Source organism: Chiloscyllium plagiosum, unplaced genomic scaffold (assembly GCF_004010195.1).
Source record: "Chiloscyllium plagiosum isolate BGI_BamShark_2017 unplaced genomic scaffold, ASM401019v2 scaf_4871, whole genome shotgun sequence".
Lineage (NCBI taxonomy): Eukaryota > Metazoa > Chordata > Chondrichthyes > Orectolobiformes > Hemiscylliidae > Chiloscyllium > Chiloscyllium plagiosum.
This window is the reverse complement of record NW_025212790.1, coordinates 10,385-20,353: the sequence shown is the minus strand read 5'-3', so window position 1 is coordinate 20,353 and position 9,969 is coordinate 10,385. Positions and strand designations below refer to the sequence as shown.

General features: G+C 39.8%; 1 long non-coding RNA gene across 1 annotated transcript in view; it reads left to right on the top strand.

Moving 5' to 3' along the window:
* The first annotated feature begins 6,746 nt into the window (after positions 1-6,746).
* The window catches only part of LOC122547472, a 7,788-nt gene continuing 4,565 nt past the window's right edge, over positions 6,747-9,969 (top strand). Inside the window, exons 1-2 of the long non-coding RNA XR_006311005.1 lie at positions 6,747-6,830; positions 7,934-8,056. This is a non-coding gene — a long non-coding RNA (uncharacterized LOC122547472). The remainder of the gene's footprint in view (positions 6,831-7,933; positions 8,057-9,969) is intronic.

The following is a 9,969-nucleotide window of genomic DNA, read 5'->3' as shown; positions in this document are numbered from 1 at the left end:
ATTTACACCATCAATAGTCATAGGTGAGGTGTTGAAAGACTGGAGGTATGCTGACGTGGTGCCACTATTTAAGAAATGTCATAAGGAAATGCCAGGGAACGATAGACCGGTGAGCCTGACGTTGGTGCTGGGCAAGTTGTTGGAGGGCGTCCTGAGAGACAGAATTTACGTGAATTTGGAAAGGCAAGGACAGATTATGGATAGTCAGCATAACTTTGTGCACGGTAAATCATGTCTCACGAAATTGATTGATGCTTTTGAAGAAGTAACAAAGATGATTGATGGGGCAAAGCAGTAGAGGTGCTAGGTTCACTACTTTTCGTCATTTACAAAAACTGATTCGGATGTGAAAATAGGAGGCCTAGTAAGGAAGGTTGCAGATGACACCAAAATTGGAAGTGTAGTGGGCAGTGAAAAATGTTACCTCAGAATAAAATGGGATGTTGATCAAATCGGGCAGTAGGCTGAGGATTGTCAGATGGATCTTAATTTGGATGAATACGAGGTGCTGCATTTTGGAAAAGCAAGTCAGGGCAGGAATTATACACGTAATGATATGGTCCTCGGAAGCGTTGCTGAGCAAAGAAACCTTGGAGTTCATGCTCATCGTTCCTTGAATGTGGAGTCGCAGGTAGATAGGATAGTGAAGAAGACGTTAGTATGCTTTCCTTTCTTGCTCAGAGTATTGAGTACAAGAGTTGGGAGGTCATGTTGCAGCCGCAAAGGACATTGGTTCGGCCAGTTTTTGAATATTGCGTGCAATTCTGGTCTCTTTCCTATCGGAAGGATGTTATAAAACTTGAAAACAGAAAAAAATTAATTTGCAAGGAGATATTGCGAGGCTGGAAAATTTGAGCTATAGTGAGCGACTGTATATTCTGGGGCTATTTTCCCTGAAGTGTCGGAGACAGAGGGGTGACCTTATTGAGGTTTATGAAATCATAAGGGGCATGGTTAGGATTTCCCTAGGTGAGTGTGTTCAGAAATAAAGGGCATAGGTTTAAGGTGAGATGGGAAAATATAAAAGGGAACTAAGGGGCATCTTTTTAACTCAGTGTGTGATACTTGGATAGAAAAAAACTTCCAGAAGAAGTAATGGAGGTTGCGACATTTGCAGTATTTGGAAGGCACCTGGACGGCTTTACGAACAGGAAATGTTCAGACGAATGTGGGCAAAGTGCAGACACATGGGACTAGATTAGGTTAGGTTAACTGGTCGGCATGGATGAGCTGGGCCAAAGAGTTTGTTTCTGAGCTGGACATCTCTATGACTCTCTGGTTTTATTATCAGTAATAAACAGTCTTCCAATGCATATATTTATCCAAATAATACGTCATGCTAAGTGGGAAATGTGAAATTGATGGACCAGCGTCACTAGTCTGGGTGAAGTGAATATTCTCTGCAATGTCCAAAAGGACTTACGTGTCACAGACTGTTATTTATGATTTCAAGTTTTATACACAGCCACTGACCAGCCCAGCCTTCTGTGTCTCCCTTGATCTCTCTGAAACCAAGTATCAGAAGGATTTCTTGCTTACAATTAGTGTCTTCTCTCTTCATACTTTCTGTCAGATTTCACCACATTAGACTTAAGTGAATTAAAATTTTATCACGCACTGGACACCCATACTGCCCATTTATTACTATGCATTTGTTTTTGTGGTGATCGTCTTGAACTGCAACCATCCTCTGTAATTTGTTGTCAATCAGAATGTTCGGAGTTGGCTTGGGGTTACCAAACCTAATTTGCTTCCTGCAATATTAAATAGCCATGCGATCTGTCCCAATTCCAGCAGACCACTTCCACTCTTCTGTAAATCTGACAACCTATTGTGACGCCAGACTTTCGGTTTGCTGTCAGTTTCTTTACTCTACAACTTTGCATTATCAATCCTTTCAAGGTTCGAGTGGCACATTGTTCAATGTCATTTTAAACTCCATGAACAATGCATTTTCTGTCTTGCTTGTCCTTTATATGTCTTGAATTTCTTCCAATCGCATAATAAGTTTGCTTATGTACCACCTTAGTTTGTGACACCTGTGCTGCATATCAGAGGATAGTCACTATTTCGTACGGAAGACATGAACTATCTGTCAATATGGCTGTCTGTTATTATATAAACAGAACACAAGGAAATGCGGCTGGTGAAAGGAAAGCATCGGTGTGAGGGGAGAGTGGAAGTGTTCTACAATGAGGCCTGGGGAACGGTGTGCTCAGAAAGTCTGGACTTCCACGATGGGGAAGTGATTTGTAAACAGTTGCAGTGCGGTGCTCTCCAGTCCATTGATTATTACACTCAGTTATTCGGAGCAGGAACGGGACCTATTTGGCTCGATGACGTGGAGTGCCTGTCACACGAGCCAACCCTGTGGCAATGTAAGAGAAATCCGTGGGGTCAACACAACTGCGAACACAGGGAAGATGCAGGTGTTGTTTGTTCAGGTAACACAACAAATCTCAAATTTCGGTTGTAATTTCAAAAACTGATTTCCAATGGAGTCAACATGTTCCTCCTCTTCACAGAGACCAATGTAACAAAGGAGCAGTCCCTCAATTCAAATTCTTGCCATCAGCAAGCAGGTGCGTCCTCATGAATGTGTCAACTCTCGGAATGACGTTTCTGTTTTGTCATACTTTCAGTAATAACCAGTTCTTTATCACAGATTCGCAACACAGCGTGAGCCTGGTTGGAGGAAGCAGCAACTGTTCTGGGAGAGTGGAGATAATGTGCGATAAAGGTTGGGGCGCGTTGTGTGGTGATTCCTGGGGTATAACTGAGGCCAACGTTGTCTGCAGAGAGCTGGGATGTGGCTTCGCTCTACCATCCCAAGGAGGGTCCGCTTATTCCCAGGGTAAAGGCATAATCTGGCAGAATGATGTGAAGTGTAAGGGAAGTGAATCCTCTCTGTCCGACTGTCTCTCCCTGGGACCAACGCAAAAGGAGTGTGATCACAAGGGAATTGCCCATGTGATCTGTTCTGGTAAGCATTATGTTGACGTTGTGACGATAGCACGTCATTAAGTTTGCAAAATACTGCTGGCATTTGTCCTCCTGAATTAAATTTCACCTTCACCAATATTTGCATAATCTCTTCCACAGGACCTGATTTGTTGCTGTCATCCCGTTCAACTCCACCTGCTGGTAGTTATAATTGATACTATCATTAACATTTGTGTTGTTCCATTCCTGGTTACTGACTTTGATACTTTTGGCATTTTCGCGGTTTTGAAACTAATTTCAACGTTTTCTGATGCATGGACTCTTTACAGTTATACAATGCAGATGGTAACTCAGCGAAATCTCTCTTTAATCCTTTCTTTAAGGACAGGCAACGACATCTATTTCCATACCTGGCATCATCTGCTTAACGTTGGCAGTCCTGTTAATCTGTGATTTGATCGCGCTGCTGGTCATAATGCAGAGAAAATATCGAATGAAAGGTGAGCCTCTCGTCTCCCGACTGAACTGAGCTAACACTGACCCTCTGCTCGTGTTTCATATTGTGTCGGTGTTGTAGATTGTTATTGCACTTTTCCATCATTTGGCCTTGATGATGATGACGACGAGGTCGTTTCTGGCTGTCTTCTCTTGAAGCGCCTCATTTAAATTGGCACAAAGATAAAACTTTAAATTACTTCAAAGAAGAGTTATTTTAAAATCAGAATTGCATTAAATATTCATCAAGTCCTTCAATACCTGGAGAGTGAAACTGAATTGACCCTTAAGACAATATTTGTCCTGAATCACTTTTAATGAGCAAGAAACGTAAAGATTGGATGTCCCTTAATTTAATTAATCTGTCCATAGCACTCCAGAATAAGTTATTAACTGTTACAATGTGTCTTTAATTTTCATTGAGAGGTTGGCCCTCTGCCTCTAATTATTTATTCATCAGTTAGTTTTCCTTTACGGTTCTTCAGCTTCTTGGTACTGATGACAGAAGTCAAGATCAATGAAAGGATTAATTGTTCGGTCATTGTTCACTGGGTTCTCTTGAGTAACCAGATCATACCTGTTCACTATTTATACCGATTTCAAAGAAATTGTCTTCCACTGGGTGAGCGATGACGATCAACACGAATATTGTCATATATTGAAAATGACAAATGCTGGAGATCACAGAGGGTCAGAAGACATCCACGCAACTCTGATGAAGAATTATCTCTATTCGAAACATTACTTTGCTCTCTCTCCATGGATGCTGTCTGACCCGCTGTGATCTCCAGACGTTTTTGCTCTCACAATAGATTCCAGCATATGCATGAATTTTCTCCTAGGAATTATAAAATGCGTTAGCTTCTGTCCATGTTAAGTTCTCTTAAGAATAGTTTACAGCCATCCGTCAAAGATGCAAACTTCTTTTATGGTTACCAATATCAAAAAGCTTCTCCATATTTCACGTGCTCACATTTTTGCACTCAACTAGTATTAGCAGCCATACAATTGTCTAGTTACAATATTCAGATTCTAAAAACATCATTGTACTCGAAGCTTCCTTTATTGCAACACTGTCATCTTGAACATTGATGTGTAACCGCCCCATAGTCATCAAGGATTTTTCTATTGTCCATCAAATAATAATAATAAAAAACGTCTTCTTTGCGTTAAGCAGTTTCAGTTTTGAAAGTCATCATTTTCCCACGCATGCTCCATTATGAGCTGAGAATTTATATTTTAGTAAACATTTGCATCTGGAATTAATAATTCCTGATTCGAACAGAATTGAAATATACATCCCAACAAGCAACACTTCACTCTCCATGCTCAACTAAATAAGCGTTGCATACTGATGAGAAATGAAAATTAATCATGGCCTGTTCACTTGCTTGTCCAAATTGTTGCTGCCATCAGTGATCAGTCAATATTGCGCCAAGATTCTATTTTCCTGGATTTCATGAACTACATGTGTTTTGCATTAATGTTGCTTCAGAAATAAACTCAGTGTTGTTGCGGGTGTTCAGCTACTGGTGCTGACCTGTTTATCCCTCCTTTAACAGGCTGTTACACTGGTGACTCAAGCCTTGGTTTGTATCAAGGAATTTATGAAGAAATTGCGGACATTCCCCCTGTCAAGAAGACTTCTGAGAAACATGGACGAGGTACTGTATGTATTTCCGGTCTCATAGTTAATCTTAACTGGATGAGTTTGGCTTCCCTTGAATTTCCCGTTTTCAATGGTCTGTGAACTAAGTAAAAATGACTAGTTATAAAATCCTTGTCCTCGTGTGAAAGAAGCTATCATAGGGAATGTGTATTTGTCTGTGTTTAGTGACAGACATATTTGATATATTATAATCACCATTTCCTATAATTGATGAAAGAAGAATATTTCTGACATTTGTCATTAAATACGAACAGAATGACATTTTCCAGCTCGACCCTGATTCCAAACTGACGATATCAGATATCCGATACTGTGAATAATCAATCGAATCACTGATTGACTTTACAATAATATAATCATAGGCATTACTGTCAGTTGCACATACCTTCATTCTGGCAGGCTATTTAACGATTTAATATAGATAATCACCGAAGTGTCATCAGTGCAAAGAGAAGTCTTTGCCCCAATGTATCAGCACAAATTCGAATGCCTGTTGCTGATTCGCCTGCCTTTCCCCATGTCTCTGAACACAATTTATGTTCAAATAATCATCCATTGCCCACTTGAACGGCAGAAAAATAATTATCAGACGAGAATTTGTGCTCTAACATTTTTACTTGACTGATACTGTGAGAAAAGTGGATGCTTAAAACATCCGAGGCTGGCATGCATGGAAACGACTGCCTTCTAAGCCTGCTGACGAGGAACGAGACAAATCAAGTAGACCATAGAATTTAGGTTAGAACTAGAGACTTTGATCTTCATCCTAGGATCTATACGACAGTGTTGAGAAGGAATATTACACGACATCGCTTGAAATGATTGACTAAGTTATCGAACTGAGAAAACACTGAAACATAATGTAGCAAAGCATTCTCAAAAAATGGCATGTAACGCTAAACAAAAGCGCAGAAATGGCATTTAATAGATTCAACAAATGCACATTGTGTTACCGAATTAAGAACACTCAAAGGCGAATCAGACACAAAGGAGTTGTCTTGAGACTGAAGGCAATACTTTCACTTTCTCACGTACTGTGATATTGAGAATTAAGTCATTAAAAGTAATGTTTGGGAAAATATTTGTCCAATATGAGGGTAAAAGTTTGTTTCAAATCTCTCATTGCAGTTAAATTGGACTTGAGTAAATTTCCATTGACTCTCTGCAATCTGTGCATTGAATGCTTTTTCTATATAATAGGTTGCATTGAAAATATTCCCGTTATTGTTAAAGAGGAGCCGAAAGAATTATGTTTTCGTCTTTGTTGTTACGGATTAGACTACAAATCATAAATCCATAGTCTGAGAGATAGCAGTAGAATGAGACCTTTCGGCCCCTCCAGTCTGCTGTTTTTCAATCACAGCTGACACGTTTCTCAACCACTTTCTCCTGAGTTCTCCCAGAAACCTTTTACCCTCTTACCCATCAAGAGCCCATTTACCATTGTTTTGTTACAGTCAAAGACTTGACAACCACAGCTCTTCGTGTTAATGAATTCTAAGGATCCACCACCATGTGGTTGAAAAAATTTCATGTAATTAAATTTCTAATTGGTCGTGCTTTCACTGCGACAGTGAGTCTGACAATAACTCCCCATTTCCGTTTTTAGTCATTTCTGCTTCCGTTGGTTCAGTTAATCGCATCGAATACTACACCAGCTATGGCTTCAGTGACAATAATCCGGGATCAGACGATCTTGATGTGAACGCCAACAGAGGTTTGGGTGCGTATGTGTTCACTTTCTGTCAGTTCATTTTTGTCCTTGACTCTCCCTCTGCCGTCCGAACATCAAACTGTAAATGTTCACAAAACTGAGAATGACACTGGCACTGATAGTGCTTACATGAGCAATGTTAATGAATAAGAAATGTGCTGTTTTGGACTCATAGAGAGATGGTCCACTGAGACCGTGCCTGTAAAAACAGGTATCTAAATATTCCAAACCCATTTACCAGCACGTGGTTCTTTGCCTTGTATGGGCTGACATCGCAGGTGCACCACTGAATACTCTTATATATTCTCAGCATATTTTGCCTCTAACATCATGATGGTCAGTGAGTCGCAGTTTCTCACCAGCTTCCAGCGAAAACAATTGTCCTCAAATCCTCTTTAATTCTTCCGTCCCTTCCCTGAAATCGATGCCTCCGATCTTTTATCTCGCTCGCCCTCAAAAGAGAAGCATTCCTTCCTTTCTACCCCACATATGTCCTTCGTAATTTCTTATCAACGCCTAAGTGTCCTCAGCTCGATGGAAACAGATAAGAATGGTTGGACAGGAGCAAGCCATTCAGCCTCCAAAACGTGTTCTGGCGTGCAGTGAGATCATGGGTAGTTGTGTGTGGTCTAAGTACAGATGCCTCCTTTGACACTTATCCCTTATTGACTTTGTTGAAGAAAAAGCATAATCTGTCTCATATTTAAAAATTGACAACTGATCTGAATCAGCTACTTTGAGAGGAAGATAATTCCAAATCCCTCCCAGCCTTTCTTTTCTGTGATGCCTCTAGAACTGCCGTTCCCTAAATCATAGATTATGAATATGAGATCCAGAATCTACAACAATTCGAAATAGTTCATCCTTATCTACTCATTTTTAAAAGTTTTAATACCTTCAAGATTGTGCTTAGCTTTCAAATTTAGAGAGAAAATAGACCTAATTTGCTTTAAATGTCTATATATTCCCCAAACGCTGAACTACTTTGAACCATCAAACTCTTCGAATTCTAGGTTCCAGCACCAATGCTCTATTCCAGCACCAATCCCCTTTTCTCTATGTTATATATTGTAATTTGCATCAATGACAATCAATCATGCGTTTTCTTCAAGCTCCAGTTCAGGGCCATTACGATGACGTTGAGACTGAATCTCACGATTGCCAGTCTCAATTGGAAAGTAATCCCGATGAATCCCTCGCACTGACAAATGCTGACAATGGTCTTTGTTCACTCGGTGAGTTGAATTACAGTTGCTCACATCATAATCGCCGCTCTGTGTGTCCGCGCTGTCTTCATTCCTTTCCATTCTAAGATCGATATTGCATGTACAGAATATCTAAGAAAAAGATTCAAATTGATCGAAGCTTTATCTCCGCAAATTGTCTCTGAGAAAGTGTAGTGTTCATGGAGAGGATCTTAATTTCAATATCATGAAAAGTTACATTATTTTGAAAAATAAAGTACTTTGATATTGAGCAGGCTGTGCGTTTAGTCAGCTCTTTGAATAGCAGGCACTGGCTTCACCCACTGGTGAGATAGAAAGTCTATAAAACTAGTGTTTACAATGAATCAGCGACTGGCTGGATTGAAAATATAGGAGGTAGGATTTTTATTGGTCCAGGTTTTAAATGATGTAGCTCTTACTGCTCACTTAGAAGACAAAACCTATGGATGCTTACTTTTAAAATCAAATAGAGCTTGTTTTGTTGTGTGTTATGAGATACCTTAAAATATTTCTAGAAGTTAATGCAGACCCTGACGTTGTTCTTATTTTCAGAAGGACTATTGGGAATATTCCAGGAGATATGCTGCCAGTCAAACCTCTTAGTTATAAACAAAACAGAATTTAGTTACAATATTACCTTTGTTTTTCCTTTGTTCATTAACGGGATTAGGACGTTGCTGGTCATCCCTAATTGCCCAGAGGGCAGTTAAGAGTTAAAATAATTGATGTGCGTCTGTTATCATACATTTGTAGGCCAGACCAGGTAAGAAGGGCAGTTTCCTTCCTAAAGGTCATTAGTGAACCAGATGGGCTTCTACCAACAATCAACAATGGATTCATGGTCATCATTAGACTCTTAATTCCAGAATTGTTTTGAAGCAGGTTTCGAACCCAGGTCCCAAAATTTTCTGGGTCTCAATATTAACATTCCCGTGATAATACCTTCCCCAAACAAAAGAGAATACAGCAAAGAATAATTAACCTATTTGAAACCACAACACAATATTCCAACTTAATGATGCGGTTCCAATATTTTCAACAATCCCATCAAACACCACTTGGAACAAAAAGAAAGCTCAAACACAGGGTCTTATGGGAGAAAAGTCAGAGAGTGGAACCAACCTGGAAATGCATCTTTGGATCCAGCAGCTTTTACAACAGTACTGTACTAAAACCAAACCTAACCAGAGGAAAGGAAAGCTGGGAGAATTGGCCACACCCCTTTCATTTTGAAGTACTTTTTTTTTCCAATACTTGAAAGGCTGTTACCAAACACACTATCTCTGAAGGTATTTTCAAAATGGCCCTAAAACCCTTCAACACAGATTGTGTGTCTTTTATGACCTCTCTGAAAACAAAACAAGGACAACATGACCTTGTGAAAGAAGCAGCACCGTCACACGTGGAACTGCATTCATATCAATTCCCAAGGAAGAATGATTGTTTCAGAACTGGAACATTGTACCTGCCTGTAATTCATGGTGATCGTTGTACAAAAATCCAGTTAATCTCATCAGTAGATCAGCCATTTTCAAAATTTCCAACAGGCAATTGAAAGCAACTTACTCCAATCGTCCGAGCCATTCCTGTGACCAACTTGGGTTATTCTGTACTTTATCCTCGAGCCCTCACGGAGATTGTTTCTTATTTAATTACCTGTCAACAGATCTGTCCTCCAAAATATCGGATTTACCACAGTGCCAATCAAGCTGCTACATCTCGTCATATTTATTTCTCACTGTAACATTACTTCATGCTAATATTTGTCAAAAATGAACTGTAACAGTACATATCCGATTTCTCCAATGATAGTTCCAATTACCACAGTATTTAAATATATCTTATGAATGTAATGGATACAGGAATGGGGCAGGAGGGAGGGTTTCGGGTTTTTGGATAATTGGAGCTCTTTCTGGGGTAGG